Source organism: Protobothrops mucrosquamatus, unplaced genomic scaffold (assembly GCF_001527695.2).
Source record: "Protobothrops mucrosquamatus isolate PMUCROS unplaced genomic scaffold, P.Mucros_1.0 scaffold2470, whole genome shotgun sequence".
Taxonomy (NCBI): domain Eukaryota; kingdom Metazoa; phylum Chordata; class Lepidosauria; order Squamata; family Viperidae; genus Protobothrops; species Protobothrops mucrosquamatus.
Genome location: NW_015388540.1, coordinates 29,121 through 55,886, shown reverse-complemented (window position 1 = coordinate 55,886; position 26,766 = coordinate 29,121). Strand labels below are relative to the sequence as shown.

The 26,766-nt window shown below is 48.6% G+C and overlaps 1 pseudogene; it reads left to right on the top strand.

Annotated features, from left to right (window-relative positions):
- Positions 1–26,657, top strand: part of LOC107295740 — a 34,371-nt pseudogene extending 7,714 nt beyond the window's left edge.
- Positions 26,658–26,766: the final 109 nt, after the last annotated feature.

Below are 26,766 nucleotides of genomic sequence, written 5' to 3'. Positions count from 1 at the left end.
CCTTTATACACATGAAAGGATCCACACTGGAGAGAAACCATTTAAATGCCTGGAGTGTGGAAAGAGCTTCGGTCAGAGCAGCAACCTTTATAGACATCAAAGGATCCACTCAGGAGAGAAACCATTTAAATGCCTGGAGTGTGGAAAGAGCTTCAGTTTGAGGGGAAACCTTTATACACATCAAATAATCCACTCAGGAGAGAAACCGCATAAATGTCTGGAGTGTGGAAAGAGCTTCATTGAGAGGAGAAGCCTTTATACACATCAAAGGATCCACACAGGAGAGAAACCATTTAAATGCCTGGAGTGTGGAAAGAGCTTCAATCAGAGGGGAACCCTTTATACACACCAAAGGATCCACACAGGAGAGAAACCATTTAAATGCCTGGAGTGTGGAAAGAGCTTCAATCGGAGGGGAACCCTTTATAAACATCAAAGAATCCACTCAGGAGAGAAACCGCATAAATGTCTGGAGTGTGGAAAGAGCTTCATTGAGAGGAGAAGCCTTTATAGACATCAAAGGATCCACACAGGAGAGAAACCATTTAAATGCCTGGAGTGTGGAAAGAGCTTCAATCGGAGGGGAACCCTTTATACACACCAAAGGATCCACACAGGAGAGAAACCATTTAAATGCCTGGAGTGTGGAAAGAGCTTCAATCGGAGGGGACACCTTTATAAACATCAAAGGATCCACTCAGGAGAGAAACCGTATAAATGCCTGGAGTGTGGAAGGAGTTTCAGTCACAGGAGCAACTTTTATAGACATCAAAGTATCCACACAGGAGAAAAACCATTTAAATGCCTGGAGTGTGGAAAGAGCTTCAGAGAGAGGGGAAACCTTTATAAACATCAAAGGATCCACACAGGAGAAAAACTACATAAATGCCTGGAGTGTGGAAAGAGCTTCAGTCTGAGGGGAAACCTTTATACACATCAAAGAATCCACTCAGGAGAAAAACCACATAAATGCCTGGAGTGTGGAAAGAGCTTCAGTCAGAGAGGAAGCCTTTATACACATCAAAGGATCCACTCAGGAGAAAAACCACATAAATGCCTGGAGTGTGGAAAGAGCTTCAATCAGAGGGGACACCTTTATACACATCAAAGAATCCACTCGAGAGAAACCACATAAATGCCTGGAGTGTGGAAAGACCTTCAGTCAGGGGGGAAACCTTTATAGACATCAAAGTATCCACACAAGCGGAGAAACCTTATAAATGCCAATTTAGCTTGGAACCATTTCAGTTACCTTTTTTAAAAAAATAACGGCTTCTAGCCAGCTCAAACATCTTCAGTTAGCAAAAGCAAAAACCGGAGCTGGCTCGGCACTTGTTTGGCCATGTGGACAGACATCAAAGACTCCATTCAGGAGAGAAACCATATAAATGCCTGGAACGTGGAAAGAGTTTCTGTGGGAAGGGAAGTCTTTATCAGTATCAGTCCACTCGGGAGAAAAACAATACAAATACCTTGAGTGTGGAAAGAGCTTTATTGTTTGTGGACACCTCTATCAACATCAAAGAATTCACATGGGGGAAAAATGTTAAATATGCCTGAGTGTGGAAAAACCTTCAGTCACAACAGACTGACTTTACAGTGCACTCTGGGAGATTTCCAAGGTAAACATTATTTGCATATTGCCGCCAACAATCTGGGTCCTCCTTTTACCATCCTCAGAAGGATGGATGGCTGAGTCAAGGCTTGAGCGCTGTCAGAATCAAACTCCAGGCTGTGGACAGTCTGCCTGCAATACTGCACTAAGAAGCTACTCGAATGTTTATCACAGACCTAAGTACAGCTCAGTAAGACAGGTACCAACTCTTACCCTTCATTGCCATCTCAACCTTTGTGTGTCAACATGAATATATATTGTATTCTAAGCCCAAACATTCAGGAGTAAGTAAACCTATTCACCGCGCCATTTTATTATTCCCTTTATTGGTACACTCGGTTTAATGATTGTGCTATTCTGTGATGCCAAATATTGGAATTTGAATAATTTTACACACTTTTTCAAGGGGTGTGTAATCTTTCGAGCACAAGTGTATTCAACTCTGCAAACTCAGAATTTCATCCGAGTGGTGAGTGGAATAATGTGGCTATAAAACAGGTAGGCCGTACGCTTTGCCTTAAACAACTTCAGCAGTGAAGTATCAAACTACAGGTAATCCTTGAGTTACGTCAGATCATTTAGTGACCATTCAACACTCAGCGTTATAGGCCGTTCTTACTGGGCCACGTGGAGAGCAACTTTGCCTTCCGAGTCAGGTTTGAAACAAAGCAAAGCAGCTCCCTCTGCCTCACCCTTTTGACATTTAACCCTTCATTGTGTGTCCTCCCTCCCACTGCCACAGGCTCTGGTTTCTCCCCAGAAATATAGAAACTGCAGAGCACAAACTGTGGCTCATTATCCTGTTTAGATTTTAACAGGCCAGGAGATAGGCAGAAGGGTGGAATTCTGCAGATCTCCAGATGGTAAGCAAGGCATTTTTCCGAAGGAAAAAAAGCAGAGCACGGGGGTATCTCATGGGGTGGGGGAGGCATTTAACAACCCTGCATTCGTTTGTTCAATGTATGGATTGGGGGTGATCTAGGATGTGGACACTTTCACTTAACCAATTTCAATTAACATCCTTATGACTGAAATGCGCTGACTCCACTACTGTCGTTAAATCGAGGATTTCCTGAATTAGAGCTGCAGCCTCGCCTAGTGCCTAGATCCCCGACGAGCAGCAGGAGGAAGAAGATGAGGAAGATCAGCTTGGACTGTAAAGTGGAGGCCAGGAAGGGTCTCCGAGTGGAGGTTGGTGCAGGGAACCCTGGCCAGGATAGTTGGGCATTCTTGGGGCGTTGAGCGCAAGTCTGTGATGCCGTATGACAGGATGCTCTCAATCGTCTCCCTTTAGAAAGCGGATAGAAAGGATAGAAGGAAGATGTGCTTTTCTTATGTGACGCAGAAAATGCAGGCGCTGCTGTGCCCGCTTCACCAGTGTCTCGCTGTTGAGCGACCAAGCCAGCCTACTCATTAGCTGCACACCCAGGAATTTGATGCTGGTAACCATCTCCCAGGGGAATCATTAATGCACTGAGAAGTATGGCTGTGCCTGCCTTTTCTGAAATCGACAATGATTTCTATGGTTTTTCCGGTATTTAAAACTAGGCTGTTTTCCTTACGCCAGTTCACCAACCCCTCAACCTCCTTGCGGTAAGCTCCCACATTGTCATCATGAATAAGGACCACTACTGTTGTATCATCTGCGAACTTCACAATATGGGTGGTGGCAAACCTATCACAACAGTCATGGGTCAACAGGGTGAAGAGCAGCAGACTTGGGACGCAGCCCTGAGGAGAACCTGTGCTTAAGAAAATCATATTAGAGGTATTTGTTTCAACTTGCACATATTGCAGCCTGTTGGTAAGAAAATCATGAATCAGGTTACACAAAGAGCGTTTAAGCCTAAAAGGCCCAGTTTGCCTACTAGATGCTGGGGAATCGTGTTAAATGCCGAACTGAATCATGTGTGGTTGAAATTGTCCTTTTGTAACAGCCTCATTTGACTTGTGACACTTTTTCCCATATCAGCGTTCTCCTTTTAATGCAATGGACATTTCAATGGTTATGTTTAATATTATGGGATGTTACTATCCATGTCTCTGGTGTAACTGAGCAGGATGATTTCTTACATCCAATCAAGTCTTGCTTTGTACTTTTTCTATTATATGGAATATAAAATGAAACCTGATTCTGTGTCCTGGATTCCCTCTTTTCATTGAGGGAAATCTCTTTGCTATAATAGACTAATAAATTGCCTTTAAATGATCATCCCACTTGGTGCCTAATTGGAGGAAGTGTGACGTGGCTGAATCTAGGCTAATTTGGCCTGGTTTTTTTTGTGGCTGTGAAAGAGCTCCTCCATCTCATTTTTGATATAATCTATATAGGTTTTCCAAATGTCAGCACCACGTAAGGCCATCCCCAGATGTATGAAACTGTGGCTTTTCTCGTGGCCAACGGGCTCACTACGAGAGGGTCCGGGCATCCCCGCGCCGTACGGAGTGAGAACAAAGACACAGAGTCAAATTCTCCTCGGGGTGAGTGAGCCCCGAGCTAGCTCGAGACAAACCTTTTATTGAGGTTTTTTAGGGGTGGGTTTCAAGGTATCAGAAGGCAAGCATATGATCCTGATTTAACCACTCATAATTTGACACATTGGGTCGGATATGCATATATGGCAAGTATGTTTACAAGCATAGCTAAGTCTATATGTGCAAAGCAGGTTTTTCTATCATGTCCGGTGTTATCCGGACAGGCTCTCTGGTTGGCGTTTCTGAGCACATTTTTATAGAGCTTTTCCTGTTACAGGATGTTCAGGCAAAGCAAGGCATGGAAACATCACAGTTAAATGGTTATGTGGTTTGGAACAGGATATACAAAATTACATATGCAATGCAGCTACATTTTCTTACTTGCTTTTTGTACATGGTCAGATTGCAATAATCATTCCCAACAATGTGGTTGCCCTACTTATTGTCCTAGGCCTCTAGTACGCAAGCTGGCCACTGGCCTAGTCTTACTATAGAAGCCTGAACTATAAAAATCCCAACATGAAACTTGTCAATTGGATGCAGTAGAAAAAATGACATCCCTTTCTAATGTATTTTCCGCATTCATCAAGATTTCTCTCAAATGGAATCAAATGTAGGCTTAAAATCTACAAAGGCTACAAGCAGTGATTTTGTCCATACCATTTTGTTTTATTTAGAGGAACGTTAGTCATAAATCAAAATTTACACCCAATACATTATGCAACAATAAACTGCCCGTGCCGTTTAAGTGCCTCAATTTCAACTGATTTCACAGTATATTGAAATTATTTGGTAAAAAGATACCCTTAAATACTTTTTGCTGCAATGGGAGGATTTGATCATTCACCTTGTCCTTCTCTGCCTGTCCTGCACAGAATTTGAGGGGCCCAAACCGGGCACAGTATTTACGATGAACCAACCAGAACAATTCTCAGTCTGTATTTCATGGAGTTCTGGGAGCTGAAGTCCAGAAGTCATAAAAGGGCCATCGTTCCCCACCTCTGGCCTAGAACAACCTAAAGGAGGAATCATCGGGACCCGAGGCTTTGTTCACACGACCTGCTTCCCCACTCCTGACTGTCCATACCCAGTCCCCTGACATTGTTCAATAGGCTCTTGGGAGGCCAACTTAACCCGGCGTAAGACAAGCCAAACTGAGCAGGCTGTGCAAATGTGAGATCTTCCCTTTCCATTGAGGCTAATTGCAGGGACTTGCCCGGACAGTGAGCTGGGGGACTCTCAGTCTGGCCCTGGACATTGTTGGGTGACCTCGGAAGTGAAGTTTGTTTAGTGTTAGTTGGCACTTGGATGGGGGACCACCAGGAAATGCAAGAGATGCTGTCTAGCACTGGAAAATTTAAAAAAAGAACCAGCTCAGTCTGTATTGCTGTTCAGAAAATGCCTCCAAGGTGCTTGTGAAGACACGGGCTGTTGGGTTTGACTTGAGGATGGTTGTCTGCTCAGTTGACAAATGGCTGATCTGGGAAAAGGTTAATTGAGGTGCAGCCTCTTTAGCACCTGGAGCACGGCAGGGACTGGAATTGGAAAGGCAGCGATGGCCCATTGCTTACATGTTGTCCCCAAGAGAGCTGCAGACCCTCCCCTCTCTAACAGCATCACCCAAAGATTTCTGTGCCTCACCCAACAAATGTTCCATACCTCTTTGAGGAGGGGGCTTTGCTCCTGGGCTGGGGGGCGGCAGGCCTCTTGGCTGGGAACAGTTCACAGCTGATATTGGTTATTAGTGAAGGCAAATTCAACTTTAAAATAGAGCTGGAAGGGACCTTTCAGATCAGGATCAGAATCACGGAACTGGAAGGGGCAGAGTGGGTGGTAATATTAATAGTAATAGAGTTGGAAGGGACCTTGGAGGTCATCTAGTCCATCCACGTGCTCAGACAAACGGCTGTCCCATCTCTTCTTTAAAGCCTCCGGTGTTGCAGCATTCACAGCTTCTGGAGGCAGGTAGTTCCACCGGTTAACAGTTCTCCCTGTCAGGAGATTCCTCCTTCCTTCCCTGGCCAGTCTCCCTCCGTCGCTGCTCCTCCCGCCTTCAGGGGGGGCTTCGGGGAAGAGCTGGGCCCCCTCCTCTTCCGGGCGCCCCCCCAGATATGGGAAGGCTGCTCTCACCTCTCCCCCCGCCCTTCTCCTTCCCTGCTCCGACCCCTCCCGGGGAGAGGGGTTGCTGGGGGCTGCGGGGGGAGCCTGGCCGGAGCCCCCCAGGAGGAAGAAGGCAGGAAGCGCCCCCCCAGCTCCCCCCCCGCACTGCCCAGGGAGAGACCCCCAGTTTGGGGAGGGGGGAGGGATGGGGGGGCGAGGGGGGAGAAGACTTCAAGGGGAGCCCCTCGCCCCACCGCCTTGCCGAGAAAGAACCTTCGCTACTGCGCAGGCGCCATATGGCTGATGGATGGAAGAAAGCAGGATGCCGATTGGTCGCTCTGGGGAAGGCAGCGATTGGCAGGAGGACTCCTCGGGGCGGTCCATTCAAAGGAAAGAGGAAGAGCAACCAAGAAAAGACCTCGCAGCGAAGTCCCGCCTCCACTTCCGGAAATGGATAGAACAGAGGCGTTTAATTGATTCGGCCGCGGACGGGCTCGTATTCAGGTAGGGCGCAAGGGATGCTGGGAGTCGCAGTCCGAGAGGCTCTCTGGCGGAGAATGGAGGGAGGGGGGGAGCCCCGGGAGGGAGGGGGGAGGCCGAGGCCTGGTCTGGCGGGACGGGCGTTGGGAGGCAGGCCTGCTCCGTCTGGTTCTTGCCGGGGAAATGCCGATGAGAGGCGGAGACCTCCGCCTTCTTACCCGGGAGGGTGGGCGGGCCTGGGACTCCCCTCCGGGGGAGGGACGAAGCCGTGACCCGCCTCTCTTCGCCCCTGCAGGAGGACGAGCGAGCCCGACAGAGAAAGGAAGGAGGCGCCGCCCGAGAGGAGAGGAGGCCCCGCGGAGCAGCCCCGGGAGGAGACGGCGGGGAAGGCCCGGCAGGGATGAGCCGAAGGGGACTCCGGGAAAGGAAGCCGCCTGGAGGGAGAAGCGGGGAGCAGGAAACGGGCGGAGACCCCGAGACAGGCCTGGAGGGCGGAGGGTCCTTCAGAAGAGGCGGAAGACTCGGGAAACGCCACAGAATCCACGAGGCCGGAGAGAAATATGAATGCCCGGAATGTGGAAAATCCTCCATATCAAATGCAGATCTTAAAAAACATCTAAGAATCCACACTGGAGAGAAACCATTTAAATGTCTGGAGTGTGGAAACAGCTTCAGTCAGACGGGACACCTTTATGCGCATCAAAGGATCCACACAGGAGAAAAACCACATAAATGCCTGGAGTGTGGAAAGTGCTTCAGTCAGGCGGGACACCTTGATAGACATCAAAGAATCCACTCGGGAGACAAACCACATAAATGCCCAGAATGTGAAAAATCTTTCAAAACAAATGACTATCTTCAAAGGCATGTAAGAATCCACTCAGGAGTAAAGAAATATCACTGCCAGGAATGTGAAGAATCCTTTAAAAGAAATGGAGATCTTAAGAAGCATCTAAGAATCCACACTGCAGAGAAACCGTATAAATGCCCGGAGTGTGGAAAGAGCTTCAGTCTGAGGGGGAACCTTTATAAACATCAAAGGATCCACATTGGAGAGAAACCATTTAAATGCCTGGAATGTGGAAAGAGTTTTTATAGTAAAGGCTCTTTAGATAGACATAAAAAGAATCACTCGGGAGAAAAACCATATGAATGCTTGGAATGTGGAAGGAGCTTCAACAGGGCAGGAACTCTGTATAGACATCAAAGCATTCACACAGGAGAAAAACCATATAAATGTCTGGAGTGTGGAAAGAGTTTTAACCAGAGGGGAAACCTTTACAAACATCAAAGACTGCATTTAGGAGAGAAACCATATAAATGCCTAGAGCTTTAAAGGGGTTTCAGTGGTCAAGCTTTTATCCATATCAAAGACTCAATTCAGGAGAGAAATCATATCAATGTCTGTGTGTAGAAAGGGATTCTGTGAGAAGGGAAGCGTTATTTGCATATTGCCCACAACAATCTGGGTCCTCATTTTACATCGTCAGAAGGATGGAAGGCTGAGTCAAGACTTGAGCGCTGCCAGAACTGAATTCCAGGGTTTGGACAGTCTGCCAGCAATACTGCACTTTTAACAACTGGGCCAACTGAGCTCCTTAAAATGCGATTGATGAAATGCAGACGGGCTTCTCAAGGGCTAAGTAGCTACTTGAATATTTATCACAGATCTAATTACCGCTCAATAAGACAGGTGTGAACTTTTCATTGCCATCCCAACGTTTGTATGTCAACATGAGTATATACTGTATTCTCAACCCAAACTTTCAGGAGTAAGTAAAGTTATGGACAGCACCATTTTACTATTCCCTTTATTGCTACACTCTGTTTAATGATTGTGCTGTTCTGTGATGCCTAATAGTGGAATTTGAATAACCTTACACACTTTTCAAGGGGTCTGTAATCTTATGAGCACCATTCAGTTCCACAAATTCGAATCGCAATTTCCTCTGAGTGGTAAGTGCAATAATGTAGCTGTAAAACTGGTAGGCCGTAAGGTTTGCCTTAAACCAGAGCTTTTCAACCCGTGCCCTTAAGACCTGGTTGTTTCAGCGGGCAGGACTGGCCTAGGGGTATTTTAAATTGGTTTTAGCCAAATTTTAGTAGAAGCGGCCGATTTATATATTTATTTTCAATGATTTTTTAAAACTTTGTATTGTACTGTATTAAATTGTTTTTAACTGGCTGTAAGCTGCCCTGAGTCCTACGGGAGAAGGGCGGCGTATAAATATAATAAAATGAAATAAAATGAAAATGAAATCATTGGTGGGACTTTGGCACCTGGCATGTGTTAACGACCGTCCTAGAGAAGTAGTGAGAGGGGAGGAATGAGCTGAAGTGGTGGTAGTGCCCCACAAGCCCCAGGGAGAGAGAGCTGGAGGTGCAGGACTGTTGGGACTCGGCAGAGGCGCCAGGATGAGCGCTGGGCTCCAGCTGATCCGTGCTTCCGGAAGCTGGTGGTGCCCAGAAGAGAAAATGACGGGGGGAAACGGAGGTTTTGCTGGGACAGGCAAGCGAAAGGCTGCCCCCACCCATCCTCCTGGGCTTGTGAAGAGGCGTTGAGTGTTTAGCCCTACTGACCGCTGAGAAAGAAAAAAGGTAAGAGAACGGCTTCTGCTTCCCCCAGGACACCAGCACTCGTGCGCTCGTCGCCTTCTCTGTGCACCCCCAGGTGGTGGGGCAGAGATGGAGGGGGGGGGGCTCGCTGACTTTAGGGCTGCCCCTTGGATCTAAGGCTGGCCGCCTTTTGGCTTTGATGGCCCTTGCTGGTAGATCAGCGCCACATCCGCTCGTTGACCGAGCCTTGCAACCACTAGGCTTCCCGTTCACCGGGACCGCCCCTGCTTGTGTGGGATGGCTACGGCCAGCAGCAGCATGGCCACCGGCAGCACTGGCAATCTCTCCCCCTCCCGTCATCCATTCCTGAGCATGGAGGAAGGAAAGAGAAGCAGGGGAGGAAAGAAGGAAGGAGCAAGCTGGGAAAGGGACTGCCTTCTGAACGCTTCTCGGGTTCATTTTTTTTAACTGCCATAAGCTCCAGGCAGAAGGCTTCCCATTTTGACCCCTCCCGTCATTGTCTCTGTGTCTGAAGGACCTCTGCGTGGCTCTCAGCTCGCCTCTCCCAGACCCGCACATGTGTTTGTGTGTGTGTGTGCGCGTGCGCAAATGCGTGTGGGGGCTCTGACTCCTTGGAGCCCCACGCTGTGACTTCGGGGAGGAAAAGAATGGGAGAGACGAGAGAAGCTGCGATGGGAGCTTCTTACAACCTTCCACCTGGATGGGGGTGGGAGCTGAGGGACGCAGGGCGTGATGCGATTGGTGGCAGGTTGAGAAAAAGGACTCCAAAAAGGTTTGCGCCCACCCACGTGTGAACACACAAACACAAACACGTGTGTGGGTCTGTGAGAGGTGAGCTGAGAGCTAGGGGGTCAAAATGTGAAGCCACTGCCTGCCTGCTGTCACCTCTGTCCTGAGCCTCTGTCAAGTCATTAAAAGGGCCATCGTTCCCCACCTCTCGCCTAGAACAACGTAAAGGAGGACCCAGCGTGACCCGATGCTCGGTTCACACGACCTGTTTCCCCACTGCTAGGTTTGCACATCCAGAGCCCTGGCATTTTTCAGTGGGCTCTTTAGAGGCCAACCTGACCCAGCATAAGACTAGCCAAACTGAGCAGGCCGTGCAAATGTGAGGGCTTCCCTTGACATTGAGGCTTATTGCAGGGACTCGCCCGGGCAACGCCCACGGGGGAACCTTCTTCAGATGGGGGACTCTCAGTCTGTCCCTGGACATTGTTGGCTGACCTGGGAAGTAAAGCTTGTTTAGGCTTAGTTGGCGCTTGGATGGGGGACCACCAGGAAATGCAAGAGATGCTGTCTAGCACTGGAAAGTTAAAAAAAAGAACCAGCTCAGTCTGCAAAAACTACTTCCAAGGTGGCTTACCATCATAGAGTTTATGATGAAATGATCGGGGTGCAACAACCATCATGTGATTGCTGGTAACTTGGGCTAATTCAATGACTTGTAGGAGAAAAGGTGAGCATTACGTCCTTTGCCCCGCCCCCTTTCTCCGGGGTTTGATGCTGGAAAATGAGTTCCTGGGAACAGTTCAGAGCTGACACTGGTTATTAGTGAAGGCACTGGGTACTGGGCCACAGCATGCTAGCAACTGGGCCACACAAACAAGGAAAGCCCAAGCTGCAGCATGCAGACAGTACACAAAACCACACCCCTTCCGGTCCACGGAAAAACCTCTCTCCACGTAACCGGTCTCTGGTGCCCAAAAGGTTAGGGACCTCTGCCTTAGAGGTCTCCTAGTCCAGCTCCTTACTCAAGCAGGAGATTCTATATACCATTCCAGAAACGTGGCGTGGCCTCTGCATGATACAACTGGCCCACTGGCCTGCAGTTTGACACCCCTGCGATATACCATTTCAGACAACTGGCTGTCCAGTCTCTTCTCAAAACCCTCCAGTGATGAAACACCCACAATTTCTGGTGGCAAGCTCCTCCACTGCTTAATTATCCTCAGTGTTAGGTAGTTTCTCCTTAGTTCCAGGTTGCTTCTCTCCTTGATTAGTTTCCATCTACTGTTTCTTGTCTTGCCTTCTGGTGCTTTGGAAAATAGGTTGACCCCCTCTTCTTTGTGGCAGCCCATCAAATACCGGGATGCTGCTATTAAGTCACACCTAGTACTTATTTTCTCTCTAGCCAAACCCAAATCTTGCAACCTTTCGTCATATGTTTTAGTCTCCAGGTCTTTAAGTATCTTAGTTGCTCTTCTTTGCACTTTTTCCAAAGTCTCAGCAGGTGGGTGATTACAGATGCCCATTGAAATGGATAGGTAAGTTGGGGGGGGGGAGGGAGAGTTAACTTGCAAATGTGCTGGTGGATAAACAGCTGCATTGTTTTGCCAGTTAGGTCAGGGGTGTCAAACTCACAACATGTGACGACGTATCATAATTTTTTCTATTGTTGGGAATGAGATGGGTGCAGTTTGCTATGATGTATCTGGCCCATGGCCGGCATTTTGACACTCTTGAGTTAGCTGCAGGAAGAAGAGGAAATGAGATAGGTGCCAGCCCAGGGTTGAGGGTCTATGTCTCAGGGCACACTGACCCGGGTAGCAGCTGTAACAGGAGCCCCCTCCAAAGGGGGCATAGGAGGACAATGTGTCCCTGTGTGGCAGCTTTGGCATCAGGTGCCAAGAGGCCAAAGGAGGTTAAAAAAACCATGTAGTAAAGAGGAGAGGCATTGGAGGGGTTTTCCCCCTCTGCTGCAGTTTTGCAATGGGAGAAAAGGGGCCACAGAGGAGATGGTGGGTCTGGGGAGGGAGGTTCTGGTGATGCAGCCAGAGGGGAGGGGGCTGACTGACCCAACCCTGTTTGCCGCCCCTGTGGTGTCTTTTGCAGTTATCCTTCCTGACAGCTTGACTGCCTCTATTCCCCAGTCCCAGCACTCAGGGATGGGACTCCTAAGCGGGCAGAGGGGCTGCAACAGATCCCAGGAACCGACTCAGAGCTCTCTGTGCCCGGAGGAACGCAGTGCTAGGAACACCTAAGATCCTGCGCAGAAACTTCAATCTCTCCGACCCGTGATGGAAGAGTCAAGATTGAGGAAGAGAGACACATCCCACACTCAGGACGTGGATGGATCTTACCTCTCTCCCAAAAAGCTCAATGAATGCCCCCAAAAGAGGTAGGAGCATTAGATGTTATAGGGCACCCCAAATCTAACCCAGTCCAAAGCACCCCGAGAGGCTGGGAAAGGTGACCCTTAAGGCCAGTTTAGGGCACCGTCTCTTCTCATAGACTACTTCATCCCCCCCCCTCTTTCCTCCTTCCTCTTTGGCAGGGCAGAACAGGAGGGAAAAAAAACCCAAGGAAAACATTTGAATACAAATGTTTAAAGTCAAACAATACATATCCTCCTTTTTCCCCACATGCACGAAAAGGGTCCGGTGTGCACAGTGAGGGAAATGAGAGGCAGAAGCTCTGAAGAGCCAACCCCCCCAAAAGGCAGGATCGTCCATGAGATCAGAATCATAATAACAGAAGTAGAAGGGACCTTGTAAATATTAATATTATTATTAATAAGGATAATGATGATAATAAGAGTTGGAAGGGACCTTGGAGGTCATCAGGTCCAATCCCGTTCAGGCAGGAGACCCTATACCATTTCAGACAAATGGTTGTCCAGTTTCTTTACAACCTCCGGTGTTGGAGCATTCACAGCTTCTGGAGGCAGGTAGTTCCATTGGCTAACAGTTCTCCCTGTCAGGAGATTGTCCAGTTTCCCTCCGTCGCTGATTCTCCCGCCTTCAGGGGGGGCTTCGGGGAAGAGCTGGGCCCCCTCCTCTTCCGGGCGCCCCCCCAGATATGGGAAGGCTGCTCTCACCTCCCCCCGCCCTTCTCCTCACCTGATCGACCCCCCCCGCCCGGGAGAGGGGCTGCCTTGGGGCCGCGGGGGGAGCCTGGCTGGAGCCCCCCAGGAGGAAGAAGGCAGGAAGCGACCCCCCAGCCCTGCGTAGGGAGAGAACCCTACTATGGGGAGGGGGGAGGGGCGGAGACGCAGCCCCGGGAGGCCTCCTAGCTCCGTCGGCCTGCATGGGGGGGGCTGGGCGGGGGGGGAGAGGACGGGACCCCCAAAAGTCAAAGGGAGCCCCTCGCCTCAACCCCTTTTCCGGACGAAGAACAACTTCGCTCCTGCGCAGGCGCCATATGGCTGACGGGTGGAAAGAAGCAGGCTGTCGATTGGTCGCTCTGGGGAGGGCAGCGATTGGCAGGAGGACTCCTCGGGGCGGTCCCTTCAACGGAAAGAGAAAGAGCAACCAGGAACAGATCTCGCAGGGAAGTCCCGCCTCCACTTCCGGGAACAAATAGAACTGAGGCGCCGTAATTGATTCGCTCGCGGACGGGCTCGGACCCAGGTAGGGCGCAAGGGATGCTGGGAGTTGCAGTCCGAGAGGCTGTCTGGTGGAGGAGGGAGGGAGGGGGGAGTTCGACGCCTGGCCTGGCGGGACGCGCGTTGGGAGGGAGGCCGGCTCCGTCTTGTTCTTGCCCGGGAAATGACGATGAGAGGCGGAGGCTTCGGCCTTCCTCCCCGGGCGGGCCTGGGACTCCCCTCCGGGGAAGGGACGAAGCCCTGACCCGCGTCTCCTTCTCCCCCTTCGCCCCTGCAGGAGGACGGGCGAGCCCNCGCCGCCCGAGAGGAGAGGAGGCCCCGCGGAGCAGCCCCGGGAGGAGACGGCGGGGGAGGCCCGGCAGGGATGAGCCGAAGGGGACTCCGGGAAAGGAGGCCGCCTGGAGGGAGAAGCGGGGAGCAGGAAACGGGCGGAGACCCCGAGACGGGCCTGGAGGGCGGAGGGTCCTTCGGGACAGGCGGGAGACTCAGAAAACGCTACAGAATCCAGGAGGCAGGAGAGAAATATGAATGCCCAGAATGTGGAAAATCCTTCAAAACAAAAGGAAATCTTGAAATCCATCTAAGAATCCACACTGGAGAGAAACCATTTAAATGCCCGGAATGTGGAAAGAGCTTCAGTCAGAGAGGAAACCTTTATAAACATCAAAGAATCCACTCAGGTGAAAAACCACATAAATGCCTGGAGTGTGGAAAGAGCTTCAGTCAGAGCAGCACCCTTTATGTACATCAAAGGATCCACACAGGAGAAAAACTGTATAAATGTCTCGAGTGTGGAAAGAGCTTCAATCTGAGGAGCAGCCTTTATATACATCAAAAGATCCACACAGCAGAAAACCGGTATGAATGCCTGGAGTGTGGAAAGAGCTTCATTCATCCGGGAAAACTTTATACACATCAAAGAATCCACACTGGAGAGAAACCATTTAAATGCCTGGAGTGTGGAAAGACCTTCACTCAGAACAGCACCCTTTATGCACATCAAAGAATCCACACAGGAGAAAAACCACATAAATGCCTGGAGTGTGGAAAGTGCTTCAGTCAGGCCGGACACCTTGATAGACATCAAAGAATCCACTCAGGAGAGACACTGCATAAATGCCTGCAATGTGAAAAATCCTTCAAAAGAAATGACCATTTTCAAAGGCATCTAAGAATCCACTCAAAAGAAAAGAAAGAAAAGAAATATCAGTGCCAGGAATGTGAAGAATCCTTTAAAAGAAATGGAGATCTTAAAAAGCATCTAAGAATCCACACTGGAGAGACACCATATGGATGCCCGGAGTGTGGAAAGAGCTTCAGTCTTAGGGGAAACCTTTATAAACATGAAAGGATCCACACTGGAGAGAAACCATTTAAATGCCTGGAATGTGGAAAGAGTTTTTATAGTAAAGGCTCTTTAGATAGACATAAAAAGAATCACACTGGAGAAAAACCATATGAATGCTTGGAATGTGGAAGGAGTTTCAACAGGGCAGGAACTTTGTATAGACATCAAAGCATTCACACAGGAGAAAAACCATATAAATGTCTGGAGTGTGGAAAGAGTTTTAACCAGAGAGGAAACCTTTATAAACATCAAAGACTCCATTTAGGAGAGAAACCATATAAATGCCTGGAGCGTTAAAGGGGTTTCAGTGGTCAAGCTTTTATCCATATCAAAGACTCAGTTCAGGAGAGAAATCATATCAATGTCTATGTGTAGAAAGAGATTCTGTAAAAAAGGAAGTCATTATAAGCATCAATCCACTCGGGAGATAAAACATACAAATGCTTTGACTGTGGAAAGAGCTTTATTGTTAATGGACATCTCCGTGGACATCAAAGGATTCACATGGGGAAAAAATGCTAAATATCTCTTGAGTGTGTAAAGACCTTCAGTCACAACGGTGCCACTAAAATAACAATAGCATTTAGACTTATATGCTGTCCCATAGTGCTTTACAGCGCACTCTGGGAGATTTACAAGGTAAGCATTATTTGCATATTGCCCGCAACAATCTGAGTCCTCATTTTACACCCTCAGAAGGATGGAAGGCTGAGTCAAGACTTGAGCGCTGTCAGAATGGAACTCCAGGCTGTGGACCGTTTGGGTCACTAGAACTCCTTAAAATGCGATTGATGAAATGCAAAAGGGCTTCTCAAGGGCTAAGAAGCTACTTGAATATTTATCACAGATCTAATTACAGCTCAGTAAGAAAGGTGTGAACTGTTACCCTTCATTGCCATCTCAACCTTTGTGTATCAACATGCATGTGTACTGTACTCTCAGCCCAAACACTCAAGAGTAAGTAAACTTCTGGACAGCACCATTTTACTATTATCTTTTTTGCTACACTCTGTTTAGTGACTGTGTTATTCTGTGATGCCAAATAGTTGAATTTGAATAATGTTACACATTTTTCAAGGGGCGTGTCATCTTGTCAGCACAAGTGTATTCCATTCCGCGAACTCAAATCACAATTTCTTCTGAGTTGTCAGCGGAATAATGTGGCTGAAAAACAGGCTGGCCGTACGGTTTGCCTTAAACAATTTCAGTGATGAACTACTAAACAACAGGTAATCCTCGAGGTACGACAGATCATTTAGTGAGCATTCAAAGTTACAACACAGCTCCCAAAAGCCCTGTATGATCATGATTCGAAGATAAGAATTTTACAAAAGTCAACCTGTTGTTCTCACAAATGACCGGGCAGATTCAAGACTTTGCAGAGCCACTGAAGCATGCCCACCTATCCCTCCGTCCCCCCCATCCTTGCTCTGTCGGATCCCCAAAGGCATGGGCCTGCTTTTCTCCCGTCCCACCCCTCACAATGCCTTGTTTACCTTCCGGAGATCTGCAAAATTCACCATTATAGGCTGCTCTTAACTGGGCCACGTGGAGCAGCCTTTACAAATGGACTTCCATAAAGCAGAATTTCCCCCACCTTCTGCCTTGGTGCATGGCCTCTTTAACTCCAAACAGGATAATGAGCCACAGTTTGTCCTTTGCAGTTTCTATATATCCTGGGGAGAAACTAGAGTCTTTTGCAGTGAGAAGGAGAACAGGCAATGAAGGGTGAAGTGTTAAAAGGGCGATGCAGAGAGAGGGGGAAGAGCAACTTTGCCTTCCAGGTCAGGTTTGAAACAAGGCAAAGCAGCTCCCTCTGCATCGCCCTTTTAACACTTAACCCTTCATTGTCTGTCCTCCCTCCCACTGCCACAGGCTCTTGTTTCTCCCCAGGAAAAAGAGAAACTGCAGAGCACAAACTGTGGCTCATTATCCTCTTTAGAGCTTAACAGGCCACATAGAAAGGCAGAAGGGAGAAATTCTGCAGATCTCCAGAAGATAAGCAAGCCATTGTGAGGGGTGGACATGGCTGTGGAGATGGCAAGGAAAGGAAGCAGAGCATGGGGGTATCTCATGGGGTGGGGGAGGCCCAAGGCAGGCATCTCTGAGGATGCACATTAAACAGCCCTGCATTCACCCCTACATTCGTTTAACGTCTGCATTGGGGTGATCCAGGATGTGGGCTCTTTCACTTAACGAGTTTCAATTAACATCCTCCATCCTTCTGACCGAAATGGGCTGGTTCCACTACTGTCATTAAGTCGAGGATTAGAGCTGCAGCCTCGCCTAGTGCCTAGATCGCCGACGAGCAGCAGGAGGAAGATGATGATGAAGATAAAATTGGACTGTAAAGTGGAGGCCAGGAAGGGTCTCGGAATGGAGGTTGGTGCAGGCAACCCTGGCCAGGATGGTGGGGCATTCTTGGGGCATGGCGCGCATGTCCCGTCGCAGCGCATTCCTGGGCTGGGCTAAGACTGGGCTTTGTGCTGCAACTCAGTGGTTTTTTTCAGCCCCAGAGCCATTTGGCCCTCCAAGAAGCCCCCAAACTGCCGCATATTCTTTCCCCGGCCTTCCTGATCTCAGTCTGCACTATGGCACCTCCCTTCCCCCAATTTATGAATGCCTCACGTGACGATGTCTGTGTTGCAGAAATTCATTCCTTGATGATGGCCGAGCAACGGATTTCTTGCATTTATTTGCACTTTCTTGTAACTTGTATGGTTTTATCATAACCTTGCAATACAGAAGCTTTCTGCTTTAGTGGAAATCGTATGGTTGAAATTGTACCTTTTCGCAACAACCTCATTTGACTCGTGACACTTTCCCCCACGTGAACGTTCTCCTTTTAATGCCATGCTCATTTCAATGGTTATGCATAATATTATGGGAGGTTGCTGTCCATGTCTCTTACGTCACAGCTTTTCACAGATTTTAGGACATGACAATATTTGAATACCACCAGTGCTTAGGAAGGTGTCAGAAAATTGATGACTAAAAAAAGGGGGAGGGATTTGGGGTTTTACTGACTAGATTCATTTGTTGTTATAGAAATGGCTAGTTAATATTATGGAAAAAGTAAAAAGATGAGGTTCAGTGTTAATGCTTCCTTCTACTGCAACAGAGGAAGTCTGTTCTTTTTCCCTTCTCCCCCTCCCTTTTCCCCCCTTTTTCCTCCCCACTGTGTCCTACTATTTGCTTTTGTATTTTTGTCTTTTATTCTGTAATCTAATCAAATATTACAAAGTGTAGAAAAAAAAGAAAAATGTTTTAATTTCTTCGGTGTCTGTTCCTTTGCTGAATCCCTTTCCCTTTGCCCTGACAAATATCTGATGAATTTATCCATGTTTATTAATATGCACCGCTACCCAGCTAGCTCAGGGGTCTTCAAACTTGGCCCTTTTAAGACTTGTGGACTTCCACTCCCAGAATTCCTCAGCCATCCTGGCTGGTTGAGGAATTCTGGGACTTGAAGTCCACAGGTCTTAAAGTTGCTAAGTTTGTAGACCCCTGAGCTTGCTCTTCGGCCCTTCTTCCTCTCTCCCTCTCCTCTTCTTCCTTCCTGCCTTCTGAGCTCTCCTTCCACAGTGTAGTAAGAATGCATCCCCCCCCAGTCCCTTCACTGTACCCTTAAAGACACAGGAATCAAGCGCAAAAGGAAGAAAGGCTGACAAAAGCCAAAAGCGGAACAGAGCAAGTGAACAGCTGGAAAAACGGAAGGAACGAAGTAGGCAACCCCCTACAGTGGGGTTGGGGAGCCATGGCCCTTTAATGACTTGTGGACTCCAACTCCCAGAATGCCTAAACCATCCAAATAGTGGCCATGATGACTCAGGAATTCTGGGAGTTGACGTCCACAAGTCATTAAAATGCCATCGTTCCCCACTTCTGACCTAGAGCAACCGAAAGGAGGACCCAGCGGTACCCGAGGCTCTGTTCACACAACCTGCTTCCCTACTCCTGAGTTTGCACATCCAGACCCCTGGCCTGGTTCAACAGGCTCTTTGGAAGCCAACTTAACCTGGCATAAGACAAACGAAATTTAACAGGCCATGGAAATGTGAGGGCTTCCCTTGCCATTGAGGCTTATTGCAGGGACTGGCCCGGGCAGCATCCGCCAGGGAACCTTCTGTAGCTGGGGGACTCTCAACGTGGCCCTGGACATCATTCCCTGACCTGGGAATTAATGCTTGTTTAGCCTTAGTTGGGACTTGGATGGGGGACCACCAGGAAATGCAAGAGATGCTGCCTAGCACTGGAAAGTTAAAAAAAAGAACCAGCTCAGTCTGTATTGCTGTTCAGAAAATGCCTCTAAGGTGCTTGTGAAGACACGGGCTGTTGGGTGTGACTTGAGGATGGTTCATCTGTTCAGTTGACNGGTCCAGCCTCTTTAGCACCTGGAGCACGGCAGGGACTGGAATTGGAAAGGCAGCGATGGCCCATTGCTTACATGTTGCCCCCAAGAGAGCTGCAGACCCCTCCCCTCTCTAACAGCATCACCCAGAGATTTCTGTGCCTCACCCAACAAATGTCCCATAACTCTTTGAGGAGGGGGCTTTGCTCCTGGGCTGGGGGGGAGGGTGTCAGGCAGGTGGTTGAGCCCTCTGGAACGAGCTGCCCCCAGAGATCCGGGTGATTCCGGATCTCCCCTCCTTCCGCCGCGCCCTCAAGACATGCCTGTTTCAGCAGGCAGGACTGGCCCAAGGATATTTTTACTATTGGATTTTTAATCAACTTTTAAAAATAAGGAAAGGCCTATTTAAATATATTTTTTAATCTGTTTTAATTTTGTATATTGTATCAATTGTTCTGTTTTAATTGGCTGTAAGCCGCCCTGAGTCCACTAGGAGAAGGGCGGGATATAAATGCAATAAACTTAAACTTAAACAGGGAGCTTTGGTGTGCAATGCAGTGTTTTGCCCAGGTGTACCTGTAGATTTGGGCTGCTCTCCAAATGTAATAAAAGTCAATGAGCACCTCCCCCCTTGGGTATCCCAGAGAATCCCTTTGAAACATCCCTGATGGAACTGGGTTTCTATCTCAGGTATGCAGGACACAATCTGCCAAAAGTATTTCCAAGGTGGCTTATCATCATGGAGTCGTGACAGTGAAATGCTCGGGGTGCAACAACCATCATGTGATTGCTGATTAAGTGGGGCTGGTTCTCCGACTTGGAGGGGTGAAGTTGAGCATGCAAGCTCTTCCACTGATTAATTGTCCTCACTGTTAAGAAGTTGCTCCTTAATTCCAGGTTGCTTCTCTCCTTGATTAGTTTCCATCCATTATTTGTTGTCTTGCCTCCTGATGCTTTGGAAAATAGGTTGGCAACCTTTGTGGTAACCCCTCAAACATTGGAATCTGTCATATCCCTAGTCCTCCTTTTCTCTAGCCAAGCCCAAATCCTGCAACCATTTTTCATATGTTTTAGTCTCCAGGCCTTTAATCATCTTGGTTGCTCTTCTTTGCACTTTTTTTTTCAAAGTCTCAGCAGGTGTGTGATTACAGATTCCCATGGAAGTGGATAGGTAAGTTTGGGGGGGGGAGAGAGTTAACTTGCAAATGTGCAGGCGGATAAGCAGGTGTCTTGTTTTGCCAGTCAGCTGCAGGAAGAAGTGGAAATGATATAGGTGCCAGCCCAGGGATGGAGGGCTATGTCTCAGGGCAGGCTGGCCAGGGCAGCAGCTGTAACAGGAGCCCCCTCCAAAGGGGGGGGGATAGGAGGAAAATGTGTGCCTGTGTGGCAGCTTCGGCATCAGGGTGCCAAGAGGCCGACAGAGGTTGAACAATCCAAGTATTAAGGTGAGAGGTGTTGGAGGGGGTTTCCCTGCTCTGATGCAGTTTTGCAAAGGGGTCCTTGGGAGAGAAGGAGCCAGAGAGGAGAAGCTGGGTCTGGGGAGCGAGGGGCTGGTAATGCAGCTAGAGGGGAGGGGGCTGACTGACCTGCTTGCTCCCCTGTAATGTATTTTGCAGTTATTGTTCATGACAGCTTGATATATTATTGACCCCAAACTATATACTTATGACCATAATCATCTAGCCAAACATTTCTGTAGCTAACCGTTGTTTTTTTTTAACCATGTTTTATGTCATACAGTAGTGGCCAAAATTGTGGAAACCTTTTGGGAAAAGTGTATTTTTCAGGTTTCATGGCTAAACACCACTTCTTTTTTGGGGGGGGGGGGAGTAGTACCATAAAATTATATATCAATGGAAAGATAATTTCATCAAGAATGAGAACGAGTGTTTAGAGAACCAATCAGGTGACATCTTGTTTTGGCAACGAGCCAATCAGATCACAGTAGGATTCAGCTATTGATGTCCTGTATTGAAGCTGAGAGGAGGACATTTGTCAGTGTGTTATGTGATTGCCATCAATATTGGTTGGTTTTTTTTTTCTTCTTTCATTTAGTGAGCTTGTAAAACATAATAAAATTAAAGTCATGGTGCAAAGAGTTGACTGGTTGCCCAGAAAGCGATGTAAAATAGTGTTATTAAGAGAGCAAGGTTACAGTTATAAAGAAATTAGAAGGAAAAATGGGTGGAAACTTAACCAAAGGTGGCATTTCTACTGCACACTTTTCCCAAAAGGTTTTCCACAATGTTGGCCACTACTGTGGTAGTAGAGACCCCAGGAACCGACTCCGAGCTCTCTCTGCCCAGAGGAAGGCCGTGCCAGGAAGGGCCAAGATCCTGCGATGGAAGAATGAAGATTGAGGAAGAGGCACACCTGCCACCCTCGGTCTGTGTGTGTTTGTGTGTGTTTGTTTCTGTGTGTGTGTATTTTTCTCCCAAAGCAAAGCCTAAAAAGGGGGAGCAGCCTTAGATGTTACAGGGCACCCCACATCTCCCCCAGTCCGAAGTCCCCCCCCCGAGAGGCTGGGAACGGTCCCCTCTCCTTCCTCCCCCCCTTCCCTCCTTCCTCCTGGCAGGGCAGAACCGGGGGGGGGACCTTTGGGAAAAGCCTCAGTGGGAGAAAACCCTCCCAGCCGAGCAAGGCAGGCGATGCAACGGGAAGGAGCGCAGAGCGAGGCAAGCGAGGGCAGAAGCTCCGCAGAGCGAAGCCCAAAGAAAGGAGGGATCCTCCCTGAGAGGCGGGAGAGGGGCCGCCTGGGGGGGGAGCCTGGCCGGAGCCCCCCGGGAGGAAGGAGGGAGGGATCGCCCCCAACTCCCCCCCCCGCCCTGCCTAGGGAGAGACCCCCGATGGGGAGGGCGGGGCGGGCGGGAACCCCGGGAGGCCCCTCAGCTCCGCCGGCCTTGATGCGGGGGCGGCTGGGCGGGGGGGGGAAGACGGGACCTCAAAGGTCAAAGGGAGCCGCTCGCCTCACCTCCGGGGGGGGGCGAATGACAACCTTCGCTACTGCGCAGGCGCCAACTGGCTTTTTTTTCGAGGAAGAACGACGCCGATTGGTCGCTCTAGGCAGGGCAGCGATTGGCAGGAGGACTCCTCGGGGCGCTCCATTCAAAGGAAAGAGGAAAAGCTACCGGTAACAGGAAAAGGGCTCGCAGCGAAGTCCCGCCTCCACTTCCGGGAACGAATAGAATTGAAGCGCCCTAATTGATTCGGGCGCGGACAACTTCGGAGCCAGGTAGGGCGCAAGGGATGCTGGGAGTCGCAGTCCGAGGGGCCCTCTGGCGGAGAAGTGGGGGGAGGGGGGAGCCCGAGGCCTGGTCGGGCGGGACGGGCGCTGGGAGGGAGGCCGGCTCCGTCTCGTTCTTGCCCGGGAAATGCCGATGAGAGGCGGAGGCCGAGGCCGACGCCTTCCTCCCCGGGAGGGTGGGCGGGCCTGGGACTCCCCTCCGGGGAAGGAACGAACCGGTGACCCGCCTCTCCTCCTCCCCCTTCGCCCCTGCAGGAGGACGGGCGAGCCCGGCGGAGGAAGGAAGGAAGGAGGCGCCGCCCGAGAGGAGAGGAGGCCCCGCGGAGCAGCCCCGGGAGGAGACGGCGGGGAAGGCCCGGAAGGGATGAGCCGAAGGGGACTCCGGGAAAGGAGGCCGCCTGGAGGGAGAAGCGGGGAGCAGGAAACGGGCGGAGACTCCTTCGGGACAGGCGGGAGACCCGGGAATTCCCAGAGAATCCAGGAGGGAGGAGAGAAATATCAGTGCCCGGAATGTGGAAAATCCTTCAAAAGAAATGAAGTTCTTAAAAACCATCGAAGAATCCACACTGGAGAGAAACCTTATGGATGCCCAGAGTGTGGAAAGAACTTAAGTCTGAGGGGAGAACTTTATAAACATCTAAAAATCCACACTGGAGAGAAACTGCATAAGTGCCTGGAGTGTGGAAAGAGCTTCAGTCAGAGAGGAAATCTTTATGCACATCAAAGGATTCACACAGGAGAGAAACCACATAAATGCCTGGAGTGTGGAAAGAGCTTCAATGTTAGGGGACAACTTTATAGACATCAAAGGATCCACTCAGGAGAAAAATCTTATGAATGCCTGGAGTGTGGAAAGAGGTTCAATCTGAGCAGCACCCTTTTTACACATCAAAGGCTCCACACAGGAGAAAAACCACATAAATGCTTGGAGTGTGGAAAGTGCTTCAGTCAGAGGGGACACCTTTATAGACATGAAAGAATCCACACAGGAGAGAAACCATTTAAATGCCTGGAGTGTGGAAAGACCTTCACTCGGAACGGTGCCCTTTATAAACATCAAAGAATCCACACAGGAGAAAAACCACATACATGCCTGGAGTGTGGAAAGCGCTTCAGTCAGGTGGGACACCTTGATAAACATCAAAAAATCCACTCAGGAGAAAAACCATTTAAATGCCTGGAGTGTGAAAAGAGTTTCAATCGGAGAGGATGTCTCGAGAGACATCAAATGTTTCACACTGGTGAAAAACCATATGAATGCTTGGAGTGTGGAAAGAACTTTACTCTGGGTAAACAGCTCCGTAGTCATCAGTGGATTCACAGAGGAGAAAAACCATATACATGTCTGGTGTGTGGAAAGAGCTTCAGTTGGAAGTGCAGCTTTTATAGACATCAAAGAATCCACTCAGGAGAAAAACCATTTAAATGCCTGGAGTGTGGAAGGAGCTTCACACAGAACATCAACCTTAAGGAACATCAAAAAATCCACTCGGGAGAGAAACAACTGTATAAATGCCTGGAGTGTGGAAAGAGCTTCAATCAGAAGAGCAGTGTTTATAGACATCAAATAATCCACTCAGGAGAAAATCCATTTAAATGCCTGGAGTGTGGAAAGAGTTTCAATACTAGAGGAAGTCTCAATAGACATCAAAGGATTCACACGGGAGAAAAACCAAATGAATGCTTGGAGTGTGGAAAGAGCTTTACTCTGGGTGAACAGCTCCGTAGACATCAAAAGATTCATGGAGAAAGACCTTATAAATGCCTGCAGTGTGGAAAGAGCTTCAATGAGAGCAGCAGCCTTGATAAACATCAAAAACTCCACTTAAGAGATAAGCAATATTAATGCCTGGAATGTGGAAAGAACGTTATTTGATGGTGGAAACCTCCCTAAAACAACAAAGAATCCACACTGGAGAAAAACCTTATAAATGCGTGGAGTGTGGAAAGAGCTTCAGTCAGAATGCAAAACTGTATAAACATAAAAAAAAATCACTTGGGAGTGAAGCCCTAAAAATCCCTGGAATGTGGAAAGAGCCTCAGTGAGATGAGCAACTTTTATCTACATCAAAGAATCTACTCAGGAGAGAAACTGAGGTACGAACCTAATGGAGCCTTGCCATTTGGTTCGTAAGTCAAAAAACTCTTCAAATGAATCAGACTCAATTTTACAAATTTTTAAAATTAAATTCATTAATTAAATCAAATGGCTTGTTAAATGAATGAAGATCTGACTTACTATTTACTCGTATAGCTGTCATGTTTACTGAAGTGGGAGGGTTTCCGGCCAGCCGCCTATCAGCTGTTTCTGGTGGGCTCAGGAACTAAATTGCCTCCAATTTATCTTGGAGACATTGCAGTTACTTTTAAAAATAAAACCTGCTGCTAGCCAGCTCAGGATTCTTTAAGTAACTGCCCAGAGAGGGAAGGGGGGGTAGAGCTGTTGCTTTAAAAACAAATTTCTCACTAATTCAGCTAAGAGTCTCCAACCAGGTGCCCAGAGGGAGATGGGGGAGGAATTTGCAGAACTTTCGGCTTGCAATTGTAACAGAGATAAAAATTATCGTCACTGCAGTAAAGACGGAAACCAAGTGACATAGCTACACAGGGCTCTTTTTGGTCTTATTTTTGAATTTCTGCTGTAAATAGCCTTTCTGAATTAATTTTTGTGAAAACTCGCTAAATGCTAGTACCTGGGGAATTACCTATAAATGTCTCCAGTGTGGAAAGAACTTTACTGAAGGTGAAGATCTCCGTAAACAAAGAATTTACACAGGAGAGAAACCCTTTGAATGCCTGGAATGTGGAAGAAGCTTTCAAGGGCAGGAACTCAGACATCAAAGCAGTCACACAGGAGAAAAAGTATATAAATGTCTGGAGTGTGGAAGGAACTTTAGTCAGAGGGTAAACCAAAGATGCCATTTGGAGAGAAATCATATAAATGCCTGGAGCGTGGAAAGAGTTTCAGTGGACAAACTTTTATACATATTAAAGACTTAGGAGAGAAATCATATTAAGGTCTGTGTGTAGAAAGGGATTCTGTGAGAAGGGAAGTCTTTATAAGCATCCATCCACTTTGAAAGATTTACAAGGTAAGCATTATTTGCATATTGCCCCCCCCCCAATAATCCGGGTCCTGATTTTACCATCCTTAGGATGGATGGCTGAGTCAAGGCTTGAGCACTGTCAGAATCGAACTCCAGACTGCGGACAGTCTGCCTGCAATACTGCACTTTTAACAACTGCGCCACCAGAGTTGCTTAAAATGTGATTGATGAAATGCAGACAGGCTTCTCAAGGGCTAAGAAGCTACTTAAATATTTATCACAGACCTAATTACAGCTCAATAAGACAGTTGTGAACTCTTACCCTTCGTTGCCATCTCAACCTTTGTGTGTCAATGTAAGTATATACCAGTGGTGGCGAACCTATGGCACACGTGCCAGAGGCGGCACTCGGAGCCCTCTCTGTGGACACGTGCGCCATGCCCCGGAGATGGCAACCGTCCCTCTTCAACCAGCCGCCCGCTAACTTGCCAAGGTCCCACGTGGCCGGATGCATCCCAGCACGACAGGCTGTGGCTGTTGACGGACACCGTTGGCCCCCATGCACTCGCTGGCCTCTGTGTGTGGGGGCCAACGGTGTCAGGCAGCAGCCGTCCTGGCCCCTGCCTCACCTTGCCCTGGTATAATGGCACCCCCACCCTGCCTCGCCTCAACCCGCAGGATGAGCTTCCTGCCCACCGCCCCACTTGCCAGAGACCCCCTGGATCTCCCCCAACCCTTCCTGGCCCTCAGAGGCATCCCCACGAGTAACATCGAGGTGACCACGCCCACCTTGGCCACACCCACCCAGTCTGCCATGACCATCACAGCCACACCCACCCAGTGGGCCACGCCCACCTAGTACCTGGCAATAAATGAGTGGGTTTTGGGTTTCAGCTTGGGCACTCAGTCTCTAAAAGGTTTGCCATCACTGGTATATACTGTATTCTCGACCCAAATATTCAGGAGTAAGTAAACTTATGGACAGCACCATTTTACTATTCCCTTTATTGCTACACTCTGTTTAATGATTGTGCTGTTCTGTGATGGCTAATAGTTGAATTTGAATAATCTTACACTCTTTTCAAAGGTTATGTAATCTTATGAGCACAAGTGTGTACCGTATTCTCAGCTCAAACACTCAATAGTAAGTAGAATAGAATAGAATAGTAGAATAGAATAGTAGAATAGAATAGTAAGTGGAATGG